This window comes from Macaca mulatta, chromosome 17, assembly GCF_049350105.2.
Source record: "Macaca mulatta isolate MMU2019108-1 chromosome 17, T2T-MMU8v2.0, whole genome shotgun sequence".
Classification (NCBI taxonomy): Eukaryota; Metazoa; Chordata; class Mammalia; order Primates; family Cercopithecidae; genus Macaca; species Macaca mulatta.
The window spans coordinates 90,852,792-90,873,981 of NC_133422.1; the positions used below are offsets into that span (position 1 = coordinate 90,852,792).

General features: G+C 38.2%; 1 protein-coding gene and 1 pseudogene across 1 annotated transcript in view; both read left to right on the plus strand.

Moving 5' to 3' along the window:
• HS6ST3 (heparan sulfate 6-O-sulfotransferase 3) overlaps window positions 1-21,190 on the plus strand; it is a 765,037-nt gene that overhangs the window by 40,823 nt on the left and 703,024 nt on the right. The window lies entirely within an intron of this gene.
• Window positions 9,582-10,563, plus strand: LOC144336300 (ribose-phosphate pyrophosphokinase 2 pseudogene; annotated as a pseudogene).

Here is a 21,190-nt window from a genome sequence, read left to right on the forward strand (position 1 = left end):
TAGTGTGGACCATTATTTTATATACATGTTGGCTACTTGTATGTTTTTTGAGAAATATCTCTTCAGACGTGTTTATTTGCCCATTCTTTTTGTTTTTTTTTTTTTTTAAATTGGGTTATTTGTTTTCTTGCTGTTGCATCTTTTGAGTGCCTTTTATATTTTGGATATTAACTCATTGTATCCATGGTTCGCAAAATATTTTCTCCCATTTTGTGGATTGTCTCTTCACTTTATTATTTCCTTTGTTGTGTAGAAGCTTTTTGATTAATTAATTAATTATTATTATTTTTTGAGACGGAGTTTCTCTCTTTCGCCCAGGTTGGAATGCGGTGGCCTGATCTCGGCTCACTGCAACCTCTGCCTTCCTGTTTCAAGTGATTCTTCTGCCTCAGCCTTCTAGTAGCTGGGATTACAGGCGTGTGCCACCATGCCCAGCTAATTTTTGTGTTTTTTTGCAGAAATGAGGTTTCACTATATTGGCCAGGCTGGTCTCGAACTCCTGACCTTGTGATCTGCCTGCCTCGGCCTCCCAAAGTGCTGGAATTACAGGTGTGAGCTGCTGTGCCCAGCCTATTATCTTTTTTTTGAGACAGAGTCTCACTCTGTTGTCCAGGCAGGAGTGCAGTGGTGCAATCTCGGCTCACTGGAACCTCTGCCTTTTGGATACAGACGATTCTCCTGCCATAGCCTCCTGAGTAGCTGGGACTACAGGTGTGCGCCACTGTGACTGGCTGATTTTTGTATTTTTAGTAGAGCTGGGGTTTCACAGTTTTGGCCAGGCTGAACTTGAACTCCTGACCTCAGGTGATTCGCCCACCTCAGACTCCCAAAGTGCTGGGATTACAGGTATGAGCCACTCTGGCCCTGTGCAGAAGCTTTTTAGTTTGGAGTAATCTCATTTGTCTATTTTTACTTTTGTTGCCTGTGCTTTTGTGATCATAGACAAAAAAAATCATTGTTCAGAGCAACTCTTGGAGCTTTTATGTTTTCTTTTAGCAGTTTTACAGTTTCATGTCTCACATTTAAGTCTTTAATCCATTTTGAGTTGATTAAATGGCTTAAAACATTTAATCCATTTTGAGTTGATTTTTATATAATGTGAGGCAAAGGTCCAATTTCATTCTTCTGCATACAGATATCCTGTTTTCCCAGCATCATTTAATGAAGAGACTGTCCTTTCCCCATTGTTTATTTTTGGCATCTTTGTTGAAATCCAGTTGACTGTAAGCACATGGATTTATTTCTGGGCTCTCTGTTCTGTTCCATTGGTCTATGTGTCTGTTTTTATGCCAGCCCCTTGCTGTTTTTATTGCCATTTACTTTTGTTATTCTTTTATTTCTTTATCTTATGAATTTTTAAAAAGTTGAAACTTTTTAATATTTGTCTTATTATAGTTTTACTCTTAAATGTGTCAGTTTATGCCTTTATGCATTTTAATGTCTTTTTCTAACACTTTTAATACTTTATATAGTAATTTTTCACTTGCATTATTTTTTTGCCCCCTCTTTTTTGGTGTCATGGTTTTACCTTTATCTTCTTTTCGTTTTCTGTATTTAATATTTTTTATTTTGCTCTTTTTCTGATTTTTATTTTTCACCTATTTCTATTTTAACAGTGTCACAATTTTTTCTTTTTATTTCTAAGCTTTTGGTATCTGTTGTATAGGCTTTACTTTTACTAGTTATTTGCATTGTAATATTCAAAACCCTTTCATGTTTGTCTATTTCTTGTCTTCCTGATATATTCCATTTATTATTTCTTAAAATTACAGACACACAAGCATTTTGTTGGTGATGAAAATTGCAAGGACATTCTTGCCTCTGTAGTCTTGGATGTTTTTGTCCTGACCGTCTCTCACAGTTTGCTCTTTTGGATTTGCAGAATCTCTCTCCGTATCCCTAGTGTGAATTCCCCAGGTGAAATGAAATAATCATGGATAACCCTAGAATTGCGTTATGACACATTTTTGATCCAAGAATGATAATGGTTTTCTTTATGAAAGGGGCATATTTGATATTAGAATTAGAGTTTTTCTTTTCTTGCATCCCATATTGGTCAATTGTGTATTAGACTCTGGACGGTCTCACACCCATTCTGTCTGACACAATCGTTGGGACCTGCAGGTTTCTCAACACTGTGCCACATTACTGAAAGAACAGGTTGGAGGGGAAGGCTGCCCCTGAGACCTGGCATTGCTGAAGAAAATTCTAAAAGACCATTCTGGAAGGAGGCTGTATAGTGAGACCACAGCCATACTCCTGAAATCTGTTCTACCTCAGCCTGCTTTGCATGTTGCGTTTGACCTGCCACCCTTCTTAGCAGGTTTATGGGAGACTCCTGGCTGTGTTGATCTTCTTCCTTCATTCCCACATTATAAGAGGCACGTGGGTTGCAGTTCTCACCATGGACTTTCCTTTCTTTTTCAAAGAAAATATGAGCTTGGACAAATAAAAGTAGAACTCTACTGCTTTCCATTTTGGTAAGACCACACAGGGAATTGTAAGTCTGGTCTGGGACATATACTTTAAAAATAGAATGGTGAGGTAACTTAAAAATCATGCCATATGAGGAACAGTTGAAGGAATATTTAGTCTTATTATAAGAGGAATTTAAAGAAAATGTGCTTGCTATTGGCGGTATCCCTAGGGCTGTCATGGAAGAGGAGTTTGCTAACTAGGGCAGAACTAGATGTAATGGGTGGAATTTACAGGAATCCAGGTTTGGCTGTGTTTATGGAGAAAAACAATTCAAATGTGAAAACTGTTAAACCGCACAGCTTCCTGCTTCAGAGTGGACCAAGATAGGCTAATACGGCCATTGTTAGGCAGGCATTGTGCTTCAGTAGGGATGGTGCTGGGTTCAAGAGCCAGAGACCCACAGCCAGTGAATTAGGCATAGGGTTTTATTGGTGACTTACAGGGATGCTTCAGTGGTAGCAGGACAGAAGAACCGCCACCACTTATAAAAAGCATGCAGTTTATATAGCATTTTCACTTGGCACCTCCACCCCCACCAACAACCTACACCTGGCAACCTTCACTTAACCCAAAAGAAAGGGCCTGTCTCCCCCGTGCAGCCTGCAGTCCACCGGTGGGCTCAGATGTTTCTCATAGATAAGGAATGAATCTCCTGGTTGGCCACACTTGGAGCTCCCAACACACATTCAGGTGCGTCTGCCATATAGGGTCATTCTGAGGGTATGCATAAGGTTACGTTATCACTGTCAGGTGTATCTACAGTACACAGGTGTGTTTACCCTATAGGAGGTTAGAAGGTTCTGTGATTCTTTGAGCTTGTGTTCATTTTACCTCTGGCCTTAAATTGGATTTTTTTAAAACAAAAATTTTATTGTGCATTGTATTACTTTATTCTTGCACTTCTATAAAACAATACTTGAGACTGGGTAGTTTGTAAAGAAAAGAGGTTTAATTGGCTCATTGGCTTTCACAGGCTGTACGAAAGAGTGGCAGCGTCTGCTTCTGGGGAGGCCTCAGGGAGCTTTTACTCATGGTGGAAGGCAGAGCAGGAGCAGGCGTCTTACATGGTAGGAGCAGGACCACGAGAGAGAAGGGGGAGGTGCTGCACGTTTTAAACAACCAGATCTTGTGAGAACTCTATCACTATACAGTACCAAGGATAGGGGGATGGTGCTAAACCATTTATGAGAACACCCCCGTGATCCAGTCCCCTCCCACCAGGCCCCACCTCCAACAGTGGGGATTAGAGTTTGAGATTTGTTGGGGACAAAAATCCAAACTATATCATGTATATTTAAGGTATACAACATGATGTTATGAGATATATATATATATATATATATGTAGTTAAATGGTTGCTGTGGTGAAACAACATATACAAATGATTTGATTAGCCTATTTCAAAATAGGGTATTTGCATTTGCAATGAGTTTGTTCATCTACTTTTATTTATTTTGATAGAGGAAATCCATTCTCCTCAGCATCATCCTTGGTTATATGCCATCTAGGTGTTGATGATTTTCCTCATATCCTGTAGACTTTGTGGAGTGAAAGGGTCATGCTAGACAAAAGGTGTGAGCATTGAATTGGAATCATTTTAGAGCTAAACCCTTAGCTTCCTAGAGACTTATTTTATCCTAGTTTCCTTTAATGAAATATAACTAATATATGATGAAATGCATAGTCTCAAATGTATAGCATATTTCGGCAGTTGTATATACCTTGCAGCTACTTCCTGGATGTTCTTTTCATGCCCCCTTTTAATTAATTTCTTCCTCCACCCCCCACCCCCATTGAAAAGCCGCTTTCTGACTTCTGTAACCATTGATTAGTTTTGCCTGTCTTTAGGCTTCATACGCATGGAATCATACCACATGTACTAATTTGTGTCTGACTTTCTTCATCCAGCATAATGTTTTAGAGGCTCATCATCTATGTTTTCGCAGGTATCAATAGTTAGTTTATTTTTATTGCATTTCATGGTATGAATACATCATTTTTCCATTCTCCCCTCTGGAGATTTTGTTTCTTGCTACCTAGAGGAACAATCCCGAACCTTTTTTTTTTTTTTTTTCTCGAGACAGAGTCTCACTCTGTCACCCAGGCTGGAGTGCAGTGATGTGATCTTAGCTCACTGCGACCTCTGCCTCCTGGGTTCAAGCAATTCTTCTGCCTCAGCCTCCCGAGTAGTTGGGATTACAGGCATGTGCCACCACGCCCAGCTAATTTTGGTGTTTTTAGTAGAGACGGGGTTTCACCATGTTGGCCACACTGATCTTGAATTCCTGACCTGTGATCCACCCACGTTGGCCTCCCAAAGTACTGGGATTACAGGCCTGGCCTTTCTGCGGCTGTGGGCCACCATGTCAGCATTTGACCCTACAAGGCCCATCCCTGCTTCAGGCTGCCCAGGGGAGCAGGTAAGGAAGTTGCAAGGACAATCCTGAACATTTTTAAAGAACTTTGAATTCTTTAGGCAAGCTTCCTACTGATCTCATTACTTAATATTGTCATGTTTTTACATCATTGTGCTTATTTTTATTGAAAGAAACAAGTAAGAAGATAATTGATGTGCCGTGTAAAATGCTGATAAGTAAGTGTCTGGCTCCTGGAAAGTCTTCAATGAATGTGCGAGCTTTAATGACAGCAATTAATAGTTTACCTGATTTTGCCCCCAATACTTTTAGACCAGTAGGGTAAAGTGGAATGCTCTGGACATCTATGAAAGTTTAGTGAGGGTTTTAGTAAAATGAGTTTCAGTAAATTTAAAAGTAATTTACGAAATCTGTTATGAATTGCACAGGAATTGAAATGTCACTGCCTCAAATTTATGAATAGCTTTACATGTTCAAAGTTATATTCTTTTTGAAATAAAGTAGTGAATTATATTTGTTACCACTTTATACCAGCTAAAGATTGAAACTAACCTACTTGCAATAAGAGAATTGAAAAAACTTCTTTTATGAGCTTTGTTGAGGTATGGTTGATATATAATAACAAAGAATATTTACAGTTCATAAAATTTGATACATTTTCACATGTTTGTACCATAAAACCATCACCACAACCAAGATGATGAAGACATCCATCATTTCTAAAAGTTACCTGGTGTCCCTTTAAAATTTTTCTCTCCTGTCCTAACTTTCACCCAATCCTATCAACCACAGTATCAGATTTCTGCCAATATGTATTTATTTGCATTTGTAGAGCATGGTTAAGTGGATATTAAAATAAATTATGGCCTATCTATGTTGTGTTAAAATTAAAATAATGCGTTTGAAAAATAATTACAAGGGAAGTACTTATGTGAGATACAATGTTATGTGGAAAAAATGATATAAAATTATTAATACAGACTGAATTTAAATTGGCACACACAAAATGCCATTAACATATATAGAAAAAAATGAGGGAAACATATTAAAATATGGTTATTTCTGGGTATGCATGATTATAGGTGATTTATTTAATTTATACTATTTTATATTTTCTAAATTTAGTAAAATCAGAATACATTATTTTATAATCAGAAAAATAGTAAAGCAAGCCTTGAATTAGTTGATCTAAGTATTCAGCAAACATTTTATAATACATTTCCACTTGGCTGAGGAATTTTCACTTGAAGATTTGAATTGTAAATAGTTAAGAATGTATTCTCCAAGTGAAAGGAAAAGTTGTGATAAAGAAGCACTGTTTTTTTTCTGAAAGTGCTAGAATACTTTGGATATTAATGTAAGTGTTCTGAGTAATCATATTAATAACTAGGGTATGTGAAATAATTCCTTCAGTAGCTGACTGCTTAGCCTCCTGGAACTGAACTGAACGCATTATGTGAGCTCTCTTGGTAATGAAGGTCGCAAATCAAAGGAAAGAATACATGAAAAAAGGATTAGAACAAAAAGAGCTAAAGCCATAACTCTACATCCCTGTTATAATGAATCCTATAATTTGATGAATGTAAGCGGGTAAAAAATGGCATTTAATGAATTAAGGATGAGCTGATCTTCCCTGTTGTCAGTTGGGAATGAAACCCTTTTCCTGAAATACTGTAAGATTCAGGAAAAAAAAATCCATGTATAAAGTAATTTGTTATATATAAGGAAATTATACTTCTTATAAAATTATAATTCATGGTGAAGTATACATCATGAAGAGGTGAAGAGTAATTTTTCTTCATGAGTTTTGCATAGGACTACAGTATATGAAACATAAACAATGATTACAAAGTTTATATATTTAATTTTACTTACTTTAACTAAATAATAATTGCCTATCTCGTGTTAGCAGGCCTCTAGGAAAAATTGTTTTAAAAAGCAAAGAGTGGTATCTCTGTTCTCAAGACACATAAAGTTTAGTGCATTATTTGGGTGCAGTACTTGGGCCTAAAACCAAGTATCCACAGTCGACCCTTAAACAACATGGGTTTGAACTGCTTGGTTCTAATTATATGCAGATTATTTTCAATAAATATATCAGAAAGTTTTTTTGAGATATGGGACAATTTGAAAAACCTCGCAGATGAACCATATAGCCTAGAAATTTCAAAAAATTAAGAAAAAGTTAGATAGGTGATGAATATATAAAATATGCATAGATACCAGTCTATTTTATTATACGCTACCATAAAATATACACAGATCTATTATAAAAAGTTAAAATATATCAAAACATATGCAAACAAACACATACCATACGTGGTGCCACAAATGTAAAACATAAAGATGCAGTATTAAATCATAACTGCATGAAATTAACTGTAGTATATATTACTGTAATAATTTTGTAACCACCTTCTATGACTATTGCAATGAGCTCAAGTGTTGTATATGCTTAAAACGCCATGTGACACTAATTCAGTTTACTAGAGAGCTGTTCATCTCTCTGGTAAGTTGCTTATTGCAGTAAAAAGTGATCTCTCTTGGTTCTGGTATATTTTTCATAATATGTAATGCAACACTGTAAACCTTGACTAACACCATGGGACCCAAATGTAATGGCACTAGTGATGCTGGAAGTGGTCCCAAGAAGCAGAGAGATGTCATGACATTACAAGAAAAAGTTTAATTGCTTGATATGTACCATTGACGGAGGTCTGCAGATATGGTTTCCTGCCATTTCAAGATAAATGAATTTTGCTTAAGGACCATTGTAAAAAAAAAAAAAAAAAAGGGGGGGAAATCTGTGAAGCCATTGCTGTAGTTACACCAGAAGGTGAGAAAACCTTGTACTTTTTACAAAATCCTTTTTATCTCATACCAAAAATGCAGCTTTTATGTGGTGCAGGATTACTATAAGAAAGGCATACCTACAGACTCTACTATGATTGAAGAAAAATTGAGATCACTATAAGAAAGGCATACCTACAGACTCTACTATGATTGAAGAAAAATTGAGATCACTACAAAACAACTTAAAGAAAAAGGAAAGTGAAGGATCAAAGCTGGAGAATTTACTATCAGCAAAGGATGGTTTAATAATTTTAGAAAGAGATTTGTCTTAAAAAATGTCAACATAACAGGAGAAGCAGCTTTTCCTGACAGGTTCCCAGATGCCAGCAAGAAAATCAACAAGGAGAAAGGATATCTGCCAGAACAGGTTTTTAATGAAGACAAAAGTGTCCTATTCTGGACAAAAGAATGTCACAAAAGATTTGTATTAGGAAGACAAGGGATTTAAGACAGGAAAAGACAGGCTGACTCTACTGTTCTGTGCAAATGCAGTTGGGTTTATGATGAGGACTGAATTTATGAAGCTGCTAAGCTTGAAGTCTTGAAAGGAAAAGTTAACACCAGATGGCAGTCTTTTAGTTGTACAACAAGAATGCCTGGACAATAAGAACTTTATTTTAGGATTGGTTCCAAAGATGCTTTATTCCTAAAGTCAGAAAGTATCTTGCCAGTAAAGGACTTTTATTTTTTCTTGAAAGAAACAGGGTCTTGCTCTGTTACGCTGTTGCCCAGGCTGGAGTGCGGTGGCATGATCATGGCTCACTGCATCTTCAAACTCCTGGGCTCAAGTGATCCTCCCACCTCAGCCTCCCAAGTAGCTGAGACTACAGGTGTGTACCATCATGCCCAGCTAATTTTTGTTAGTTTTTGTAGTAGGTGGTCTTGAACTCCTGGCCTCAAGTGATCCACCTGCCTCAGCCTCTCAAAGTGTTGGGATTAAGATGTGAGCTACCATGCCTGGCCTAGTGACTGTCTTTCAAATTTCTTTTGATATTGGGCAGTGCCCCTGGCTACCCAAAATGCATGAGTTCAACACTGAAGGTTCCATAGTGGTCGACTTGCTCCCATACTCAGTGTCTCTAATTCAGCCTTTAGATCGGGGGTCATAAGGGCCTTTAAGGCTCATTACGCTCAGTACTGTATGGAAAGAATTGTCAACACTATGGAAGAGAACTCTGAGAGAGAGATCATCATGAAAGTCTAGAAAGGTGACATCTTTGAAAATGCCATCGTTACAGAATAAAGTTGTAAATGCCATCAAGCCTGAAATCACTAAATTCCTGCTGAAGAAAACTGTGTCCAGATATGCATGACTTTACCAGATTTATGACAGAGCCAATCAAGGAATCATGAAAATGATTGTGGTCATGGCAAAAACAAAACAAAACAAAACAAAAAAGTGGCCAGAGGAGGTGAATGGTTTCAAGATAGGCGTCATGGAGAAATTCAAGAGCTAATCAAGGGTCAACTATATTTTGAGCCTGAAGAAATGAATATTTTCAATACTTATTTTCATCCATTAGTATACTGAAAGGAAATGAAAGTGACAGCATCAATCAATACAGTCATCAATTTCCATTAAAATTAGAGTTGGGGTAATTAACAAAACAAAGCATTGTCTAAAAATATTTGAAGGTAATTATACATTTTTTTCTCACTTATTTTTAGTAGCACTGTCCTTTTGTATTTTTTGGATAGGTCATTCTCCTGGAAAACACTTTTCCCAAAGAACTAACAATTAATTATCTTGCATCCAAGATCCAATATTAGTGAAGTTGAAATGAGACTGGAAAAAGCAGCAGCAGCCTTCCGCGTCGCTGTTGCCTCTGCCACTTCCTCCGCCGCCGTGTGCCCTTCGGAGTCCCGCGCCCCACCATGCCCAACATCGTGCTGTTCAGCGGCAGCTCGCATCAGGACCAGTCCCAGCACGTGGCCGACCGCCTGGGCCTGGAACTGGGCAAGGTGGTCACCAAGCAGTTCGGCAACCAGGAGACCAGCGTGGAGATTGGGGAAAGTGTGAGAGGGGAAGATGTCTACATCATGCAGAGCGCTGCGGGGAAATGAACGACAACCTGATGGAGGTCCTCATCATGATCAATGCCTGCAAGATCGCATCATCATCCAGGGTGACTGCCGTGATCCCGTGTTTCCCATATGCCTGACAAGATAAAAAGGACAAGAGTCGTGCCCCAGTTTCCGCAAAACTTGTGGCCAATATGCTGTCGGTGGCTGGGGCGGATCACATCGTCACCATGGACCTGCATGCCTCTCGGATACGGGGATTCTTTGATATTCCTGTGGATAATTTGTATGCGGAGCCCGCAGTCCTGCAGTGGATTCGGGAAAACATTGCTGAGTGGAAGAACTGTATATCATTGTTTCACGTGATGCAGGGGGAGCCACAGGGTCCCGTCAATCGCAGACAGGTTGAATGTGGAATTTGCTTTGATCCGCAAAGAGAGGAAGAAGGCGAATGAAGTGGACCGGATGGTCCTGGTGGGCGACGTGAAGGACCGCGTGGCCATCCTCGTGGATGACATGGCCGACACATGCGGCACCGTCTGCCATGCCGCGGACAAGCTGCTGTCAGCTGGAGCCACCAAAGTGTATGCTGCCCTTATCCATGGGATCTTGTCTGGACCAGCTATTTCCAGAATATTTGAAGGTAATTATACATTATACAGACAATGCTGCCTTTGAGGCTGTGGTCGTCACAAACACAATTCTGCAAGAGGACAAAATGAAACACTGCACCAAGATTCAGGTCACTGACATTTCCATGATCTTGGCTGAAGCAATCCGAAGGGCACACAGTGGCGAATCCGTGTCCTACCTGTTCAGCCATGCCCCGCTATAAATCCAGAACGGGAAGTGTCCAGCAAGCCTACTCTGACTTCTGACTTGTTTTTGTTTACTGGATGTAGCTGTAGGTACTCAGCAGTGATAGGTTAATCACTGGCAAAAGCATCCGATCTTTGTATGTGCTAAGATTTATTGTTTCCCGTTCTAAAGCTCAAGATCATTTCTTTCCAGTTTTTGGGGAAATGGTGGTGGTTATTTGGTCTTTAAGTGAACTGTCTTAAATGAGAAACATTTTTGTCATTTTGACTTTTAACGGGTACATGTGATCTCTTCCTTTGTTCTTTCAGTACTTTGAGGCGACAACTTTCAAGTACATAATTTCATTGTGGAAGTCATAGTTTATGTATTTTGAGGTTGCCAAAGGTGACTTCAGATTAAAGCCTTCTGTGTAAATATATATGAAAATGCCTATGGACGTTTGGGTAAAACCCTGTATAGAATTAATTAGCCTTTTACTTTGGAGTGAACCTTGGAAAATTTATAATTCTCATACCATGGATTTTGAATTTTTCTTTTTTTTTTTTTTTGGTAACTCAGTTTCAGATAAACCATCTTGGTTATTGTGCTTAATTTGGACCAAATTTTATTTAGCTTAATATGGACACTGACACATTTTGGGGGGTGTACATCAGACATATCAGAGCAGTGTAGTTCTGGATCATTTTTAAAATTACCTCTTCTAAAACGTAACTGTCACTTACCTGAAATGCTGCTTCCTAAAATTCCAAAATTATATTGAGCAGTCGCCAAGGCGTAAAGCCAATCGACTTAAAGGTAATCATTTCAGCTAACATTAAATTTAAAGCCTAAGAATGTATACAGCTAGTTTTAAAATAATGATCTCAGATTTTTAAAAAGGATATAGGAACCTGCATTGTCATTCTCTGAATTAAGAACTGATGGTTTCTATCATTATTTAGCCCCACCTTTGTATTTTAAAGTCCTTCAGAATACTTTTATGAACCAATGAGACTGGACTTAGCCACACACAATGGAAATTCAGACCTTGACTATTTGGTTTTTCCAGTTCACAAAGGTGATGAAGACTGTCTTGGAGCAACTTAATCCCAGAAGTTGTACATTTCTTGCTGCTCCTGGCGTGGAAACTTAAGTGAGACCACCAAATACATTGGTCCTGTCCAATTCTACTGAATGGGGGTGGACTTGGCATTTATCTGGCCAAAAACAGGAGCCAGAGAAATATGAATATACCAAAGTTGTTTAGCCTCCAACTTAAATTACATTAGTCAACTTATAGATATTCATATGGTCGCTTTTCTTTTTAGATACTACATCAACTAGATTCAGGAATATATCATTTGCAGTGCTTGTATTGGTTTAAAATATAAAATTTTAAGATCCTCTAACATTGTACTAAAAAATTTCAGTAAGACCATTCTGACTGCTTTCAAAAAAAAAAAAAAAAAAAAAAAGACTGAAAAGAATCTGGTACTGAGTCAGTGACTCCTAAGGCAGATGCCTCAACTCTCAACCAAAGTGTAAATGGGGCCGGGCGCGGTGGCTCACGCCTGTAATCCCAGCACTTTGGGAGGCCAAGGCGGGTGGATCACAAGGTCAGGAGATCGAGACCATGGTGAAACCCCGTCTCTACTAAAAATGGAAAAAATTAGCCAGGCGCGGTGGCGGGCGCCTGTAACTCGGGAGGCTGAGGCAGGAGAATGGCGTGAACCCGGGAGGCGGAACTTGAAGTGAGCCGAGATTGCGCCACTGCACTCCAGCCTGGGCGACAGACCAAAACTCCGTCTCAAAAAAAAAAAAAAAAAAAAACCCACAAAGTGTAAATGGATGCTATTATATTCAATACAGTATATTTTTTTTTTTTTTAGACGGAGTCTCGCTGTGTGGCCGAGGTTGGAGTGCAGTGGCCCGATCTCGGCTCACTGCAAGCTCCATCTCCCGGGTTCACGCCATTCTCCCACCTCAGCCTCCGAGTAGCTGGGACTACAGGCGCCTGCCACCTCGCCCGGCTAGTTTTTTGTATTTTTAGTAGAGACGGGGTTTCACCATGTTAGCCAGGATGGTCTCGATCTCCTGACCTCGTGATCCACCTGCCTCGGCCTCCCAAAGTGCTGGCATTACAGGCTTGAGCCACCGCGCCCGGCCATTCAATACAGTATTAATATAACGTTCACAAGTACATGCATTTTACTTTGTATGATTGGAAGGGAATATATTGTCCTCTAATTTTCCTGTGGCAAAAAGATGTGTGAACTGTGGCTATGGGTAGTTACGATACACGTGAACATCTCTTACCACAGTATTATTATAGAAGTTTAGAAATGTGGTAAACATATATGTCAGAAACAATGGTGTATCATGAAAGTATAATTAGTGCAATTAAATATTTTATCCTTCTTGTGTACTTATAGCCTATTTTGCTTCATAAATCGTTCCACTTATTAAAGTGAACTCATTTTCAGGGATGTATTAGAAAATAAAAAAATGGTAATAATGATATTTCAGTAATGTCTTTAAAAGATATTTCAGAGTTAAAGTGGTGATGCTTTCCGAGAGTTTAATTGTATTTAAAAATAAATGAAATTCTGATGACTTACATCTTTTACCTCCCCCACACTTTCCCCTAATGTAAATGCTATTTCATATAAAACTCATTAAGCAGAACTTGACATCTTTTAAAATCATTCACTATCATAACATAATGTAATCGGCAAATGTTTTTCACTTCATTTGAAGTGTCTCTGTGGATGAACACAGAACCTATTGATAGCAGCCATCAAATGCCTCACTATCATAGTAAAATGAAGCTAATATCACTATGAAATAAGATAATGAGCTCTGAAAATCCACAGAGCTCACCAAAACTTTTTGACAGATCAAAACAAAAACTTTGAGTAAAAATAGTGACACAGAAATGTCTCTTAACCATTTTGTATTTAGGCTGATTATCTGATATATATTCTTGAAACTACCTTGTCTGTTAAAAAATATATAAACATAATATACTAATATATAAGTATACTTTTCTTAAGCAAACATATAAATATATGTTTATATAAATATATAATATATATTTTAAGCAGACAAGGTAGTTTCAAGAAGAACCTTAAGTATTTTTAAGTGGTTTATTGCAAATGATTATAATTGAATTTCTAAATTATTTAAAGTGAGGAGATGTCTAAAAATAATACTATGATTTAAGTACTTTACCATTTACCAAAAAAAAAAGATTGTCCTAATTAAAAATGAATTATTTTCCCTTTTTAGACACACTTTAAACAAACCATTTAATTAAGTTCACTCCTGATGGTTTGGGAGCTGGTTACACAGTTTGTAGATAATTCAGGCCCTCTGTTTCTTTCCTTTCTCTGGCTACTGTCTACCTTCTGTTCATATCAGAGCTTAGCAGCATCCTAATGGGGTTGGATGATAGAGGGGGGGCAATGGAAGAAGCAAGTTAGATGAGTCAATGTTTTTCGTATTAACATTAGAAAAATGTTTTGCCCAAAAGCTGTTAGTTAAAATCAGGCTTTCAATGTACTGTTGATTTTAATTTATGGTATGTGTGTTTCTCATTAACTTGGGGGAATCCTAAACTTAATTGAAAATAAAGGCAGCATGATATAGTGAAAAGCTTTGGCATCAGACACAGCGGGGTGCAAAATCTACCTCTGCTGTTGCCTAACCATATGGCTTTGGCAAGAGCTATTTCTTCATCAGTTCAAGGAGGATAAAATACCTGTTTGGCAGAGTTATGAGAATTAATCATTTATGTTAAAAATCTAGTATAGAACATATTTGTAATTTTCACCTGAGTGTGTTTTATAGTTTAGTAGAACATAGTTAATATCAGAGGCCAATTCTTTGATTATATTAAGATTACTAAGTATACTGTAAAAAAGTTATTAGAAAAGTCAGCTTCCAAACTTTTGATGCATAAATACCTCATTACTAACATAATTCTATGAAGCTAGCTTCCCAGCACATAGAATAACACTCACCACTTTTATTCAATGCATAGGAGATTTCCATCAGAATTAAGAGATAAACCTTAATCCTGAGAGGGTTGAAAGTGGAAATGCTACAGATCCAAGTTCTTTTTCAGGTCGTGTTCACTATCAAATAGTCATGTATAAAAACACCTCATCTCATGTAGTTTATAGACTAGATGCAATCTTGCAATTGCTTATAAATAAAATTCTTTTAAAAAAGAATATTTAAATATAGTAGAAAACCCTGATGTTCAAATAAACAGAAACTTGTGATAGATGCTTCCTAATATGTATTTGGATTTGTTCAAGATACAGTTATCAATCATGATATAAAGATGGCGTCTCTTCTCATTCCTGCCTGACCCTGTTTCCTAGGACTCTCACGTCAGCTTGAAAGAAAGGCAGTTTTATAAATGAATTCATACACAGGTATAATCACTCTGAGAATACATTTCTTGGAAAAATTATTTATTGAGTACTTTATGGTTTCTTTAAAGTTATTTAAAGAAATTCAGAGAACACAGGGGTTAGTACATTTAATAAGGAAATAATTGTATTAGCTAGTGTTGAACTGTCAAATAGAGCTGAATCATGGATCGGGCAGAAGGTGGTATTGACTTGGAGAATTCAGCTGCAAAAGAAGATTGTTATACCATTTATCATCACCAACACAGGAAAGTTTATTGTACTTTCCAGATAAGGAACTGAGATGCGGAAAGATGAAGAAAAGTCAGCAAAGTGATTAAGTATGGTTGAAGGACCTTGTAAAAGTCAAACTTTCATTTTCTCACATTTCTGTAATTCCACACATTTTAATTGAAAACAGAGCAAACATGTATTTACATTCTTGATGGTGATCAGCAGAGCACATAATAAAGGATTAGCTTAATTAATCATTGTAGTGAGTATCATTCATAATAAATCCACTTTCATTAATACATTAAGGCTGTGTATCTTTCCTATTTTATCCTGTATTTTTCAGGTTGCCCCAAATCACTCAAATCACAGCTAACTTGCCCTTTGACCAACTTAACTGTCTCTTACAGAGGTTCCCAGGTTTTAGTTGTCACGATAAGAAGTCATAATGAAATTGAAGAGTCACTAACCATCCTTCCACAGTAGGTCCTGCATTAAGTTGTTTTGTTCAATATTGTTTCATTATAACATTGTCGAGAAAAAATAAATTGATTCCTGCCTGGGGCCACTGTCTTCTGGGAGTTTGCACGTTTGCATGTTCCCCAACCCCTGGCTGCATGGGTTTTCTCCAAGCACTCTGGTTTCCCTCCACAGCTCAAAGCTAGGTGAATTGGCATGTCTGCACAGTCCCAATCTGAGTGAGTGTGAGTGCACCCTGTGATGGGATGAGATGGTGTCCTGTCCAGGGCTGGTTCCCACCTTGCACCCTGAGCTACAGGGAGACACTCTGGCCATCTGTCATTCTTAACTGGAATAAACAATTTGGAAAATGAATGAATGAGTGAGTGAATGAGTATAAATGATTGCAAAACAAAAATTTGTAACATATACAATAACCATACAAATGCATAACAATAAACAATGTGGTATGAAAGCACTCAGCAAGCCTATGATATGTGTTATTGCTTGTTTTCGAACTGTGTGGTGGTAGGAGGTGCTCCAGACAATTTTCAAGTTGCAAGCATTTATTCACTAATTTCATCACCACCACTGTGACTGTTGTCACTCACTGATGACCCAAAAATTGGATAATTATCTTCCTTGTCTGTCTTAATCTTTCCTAAATGTATGTATAGCTCACATTTATTTCAGTGTTTAATATTAGAAGTGTTTTGGTTCTTTCTTTAGAAGTTTGGTGGTGTTTCTGTGACCATAAACATACCATAGCAACTTAACTCTTGTTTATATAGTAACTAGCCTATGGTAAAATTGGTTTTGTTACACATCGTTTTGCTTAAAGTCACAATTTCCAAGAACCTACTGATCATATTGAGGACTTGCTGTTAAGTGTGTATTGGACAAAACTATATATTCAATGAGAGATTAAATATATCTTACAGTCAATTAATTCAATGGTGGGAGAGTATATCTTGAACATGGTCAGGCAGAAATACCTGTGAGTAGGGTCTGTGGAGAGAGACAAAAATAGAGACAGAGCAAAAAGGGAGGTGAGATTGTGCTAGTATTTAGCTATTTCTGACTTTTGACCTGTAAACTGGAGCTATTTCTTAAGTGAACACTTCAGTTAATTAAGAAAATGCGCTTAAAGATTGATGTTTACACAAAGACTATCAAAGAAGTGGAAACAGCAACCTAAAGGTAATGAATTTCAGGAAAGTTGACTTTAGTGATTTAAATATAAGAAAATGACCTGTAAGTGGAAGGACCCATGAAAATTAGATTATTTGTTAAAGCAACAATACTTATAAGGATGGCAAGAGGATGAAGAGAACAGGATGAAACCCAGGTGGCTACACAGAGCTTCACATTGGAAATGTCCAAGAGTAAAGATTAGGAATTAGAGTAAGCATTAAACTAGAAATAAGGCATATCAATGATGGCATGAAAAGATAAAACCAGGAAACATATGGTGACTGCAAGGTGAAATATACTAAGGGACAATATATTCTTTATGTATGAGAGGAAAACAAGACTGAGAAAACACATCCTCTTTATTAGATGTAAAGGAGAAGAGGATGGTTCCAAAACAAAAAACAAAATTCAGTTGTCTTTAAAGAACATTTTTGCCTTCGTAGTAAAATAGTCTCTCATTTAGAAAATGGAATAGGAAACAGTGTGTTTGAAGGACAGGGAAACAAACTAGACTTGGCAGGGAATTGATCAAAGATCATTTAAATTAACAGATCTTGATAACTTTCACATTAGAATGCCAATTATTGATGATTCAGGCTCTCAGGTGCTAAAAATAACACCTTTTTGATGCAGTAGAAAACTATTCTTGGTGATTTTTAGACTACTCTGAACTGTTAGTGCCTGCTTCATTATGCTGTGTGTCAAAGGACACAACATGAAAGTTTATTTTTTATTATGAGAGTAGCTCATGATCATTTTTTTCATGCCTTCATTTTTATAGCATTTTTCATTTTTCTTTATAGCCACAATAGTGTGACCTCCCATTTTGCTGTTTTGGGAGAAAATGCTCACCCCATGTTAAAGTGACATGCATTCACAATAAGAATTATAGATCTCTCTCAAGTGAGAAAAGCCAAGTTGTTTGTCCCAAAGCTGCCAGTGACTCAGGGCATCAGAGAAGAGTAAACCAAAAGATGAATTCATGATGCACCATCATCTTATTTTTAAAAAGCAAACATTGTATTTGGATCAGTTAAATAAAATATAATGCATATTTTTAAAAAATTGACACAATCCTCCCCTATAATGGCAGTTTAAAAATGTTATGTCCATGACAGAAATATAAGGCACAACTTTGTATTTTGCAACCAAAGGATGTGAAGAACCTGGAAAACTTTCATGAAGAACTACAACATTCATTAGCAGCTGGATAATGCCTGTATTTGGAATTTAATATATATTTTTTCTTAAGATATCTGAAAATGACTCAATTAATTCTATAGAGAATAAAATGTTATTTGAAGATAACTTGTTATCTGAAGACAACTAGCTTTACTAGCAGTGAAATTGCTAGTGGTGGCGTTATGGCTTCTTTGTTCTCGTAGGTTGGTGAGCGGGACAGAGGGTTACAGTTCTTTTATTCCTATCACCTGCAGCTCAGCGAACTAGAGGGTTACAGCTCTTTTGTTTCTGCCACCTGCAGCTCGGCAAACAGGAGTGTTAACAGCTCTTTCGTTCCCGCCTTCTGTCCACAGCTTGGTGAGTTCCAGGTTCTTGTCCCACAACAAGAGGAATAAGGTACGCGGACACTGGAGAGTGAGTGGGGCAGAGAAGAATTTTATTGAGTGACAGAAGGAAAGCTCTCAGTGGCAAGAGGGGACCCTGAAAGCTGGTAGCCCTCTGTGAGGCTGAGTCTGGGCTTTTTATGGGCTTAGAATGGGGGAGTGTGTGCTAATTGGTCCATGGGTGGTCTTGGAAAAAGCACCATTGGTTTGGTTAAGAGGCATCATTCAGAGTGAACCAATCATTAGAGTGGGTAAGCCAGGGATAGAATTTCTCACTCTGGGCGCGGACTCTATTGGGAACTGGAAGCTTGGTTTTCAGGCTTTAGATTTTCCTTGGTTTGAAGGTTAGGTTTCACCCGGGACCTGTCCCTGTCTGCGTAGGAATTTGTCTGTCTCCTTTCACTATCAGTAGAATATTGACAGAATATTTACAGTTTTAAAAAATAAACAGAGATAGATTTCCAGTGAAGGTCTACATTTTACCACAAAGCTTGAGAGGAAGATCTACACCTATTTTTAAAATGATTCTTATATCATTTTTATGACAGTACATCAAGCAGTAATAGCATTGGAAATGAGACTGGATTCCTGTCCCAGTGGGTCCCCTGTGACTTTGAGCAGGATGCCCCAATTTTCTGGTTCTTGTGTTACTCTAGACTAGATGTCCATGAAGGACCCTCTTGGGCACTCTGATTCTATGCTGTATTTTGAATATGAAGAAAGTTTTTGATAAAGGACTTAAGTAAAAGATCTAAATGTACTAAACTATATAAGTATATATAATGTATAACATAATATATAATGTGAATAAACATATATGTCTATATTCTTAAGGGGAACTTGAGTGAGTAAATGTGGACAGCAAATCTATTACTATTTCCTTTTGGCATGTAGGTTGTTTGAAGACTTTTCTAAGAAGATACTTCATAGACAGTTGATATGCTTACCAACAGGAAATTGATGGTGGGACATCCATGTGACAGAATTCTAGCCAGTCCACTAAATAAAGACTACCTGGATACAGGCTGGGCACCATGGCTCACGCCTGTAATCACGGCACTTTGGGAGGCCAAGGCGGTTGGATCACCTGAGGTCAGGAGTTTGAGATCAGCCTGGCCAACATGGTGAAACCCCGTCCCTACTATAAATACAAAAATTAGCTGGGCGTGGTGACGTGTGTGTGTAATCACAACTACTTGGGAAGCTGAGGCAGGAGAATCATTTGAACCTGGGAGGCAGAGGCTGCAGTGAGCTGAGATGCCGCCGCTGCACTCCAGCCTGGGCGACAGAGTAAGACTCCATCTCAAAAAAAAAACAAAAAACAAAAAAATTATCTGGATACAAAATACTATAAACAATGCAAGTTCCATTTAAAAGAAATTACACCATGAAGTCTAGATGGATATACACACAGTGTCAACAGTGGTTACCCTTTGGTGGAGAGATTATAGTTGCCTGTTTTATAAATAGAAAAACATTGCTATAGTAATTTCTCAGTGCTGCTGTAACAAAGTGCCACACATTGGGTGGCTTAAAGTAATAGAAATTTATTGTCTCACAGTTCTAGTGTCCTAAACCAAGGTGTCGGCAGGGCCATGCGCCTCTGAAACGTGCAGGAAAGGATCCTTCCTTGCCTCTTCTAGCGTCCGGTGTTGGCCGGTAATCTTGGATGCTCCTTGGTGTTCAGCTGCAGCACCTCAGTCAGCCTCCACCATCCATGGTAGTCTTCCCTCTGCATGTCTGTGTCTCCACATGGCACCCCTCTTCCCTGCATGTCTCTCTCTTCTTTTGAGGATACTTCTCATAGTGGACTAAGGGCCTGCCCTAATTCAGTATAACCTTGTTTTAACTAATGACATCTGCAAAACCACCTTATTTGCAAGTAAGGTTGCATTCCGAGATACTAGGGATTAGGACTTCAACGTATCTTTTTTGGGTGGGGGGACACAGTTCACCCCATAGCAATCCCCATATTCCAGGTTTATCCAATGATCTATGTTGAAAATAATCTGCTCTTGAATACTTTCTTTTCTGTCTCTCAAGATATAAAGTTACATTGACTCTTCCTTTCCCCTGTATCCAGGGAGTCCCACATTATTGAGATTTTCTGGGATACAACATTTCTTAAATATCCCCTTTGCTATTATTGCCATTCCCTAGTTGAGACTGTTTCTAGCTTAGATACTAAAGTGTATTTACAATTGGCCCCTTTCCTCTTTTTTTTTTTTTTTTTTTTTTGAGACAGAGTCTCGCTCTGTCGCCCAGGCTGGAGTGCAGTGGCGATCTCGGCTCACTGCAAGCTCCGCCCCCCGGGTTCACGCCATTCTCCTGCCTCAGCCTCCGAGTAGCTGGGACTACAGACGCCCGCCACCAAGCCAAGCTAATTGTTTTTATTTTTAGTAGTGACGGGATTTCACCGTGTTAGCCAGGATGGTCTCAATCTCCTGACCTTGTGATCTGCCTGCCTCGGCCTCCCAAAGTGCTGGGATTACAGGCATGAGCCACCGCGCCCGGCTCCTCTTTTTTTTTTTTTAATAACTTCCTATCAGCAGTCTGTTTTATGTGCTTCTATGTGATTTCCTATGCAATCCATTCTATTTCTGAGGTGCATTTCTAATCTTATTGTTCCCTTTCTCCAAAACCTCCAGTGGCTTCTCTGAATGAAATTTCTAAAGCTTACTTCTTTGGCAGTCAAGGTCATCCATGACTTGACTCTCCTTTTTATTCAGTCTTAGTTCTCACAATTCTCATACACAAATTCTGTGCTCTAATCTAGCCTGACTGCTTATGATTTTCC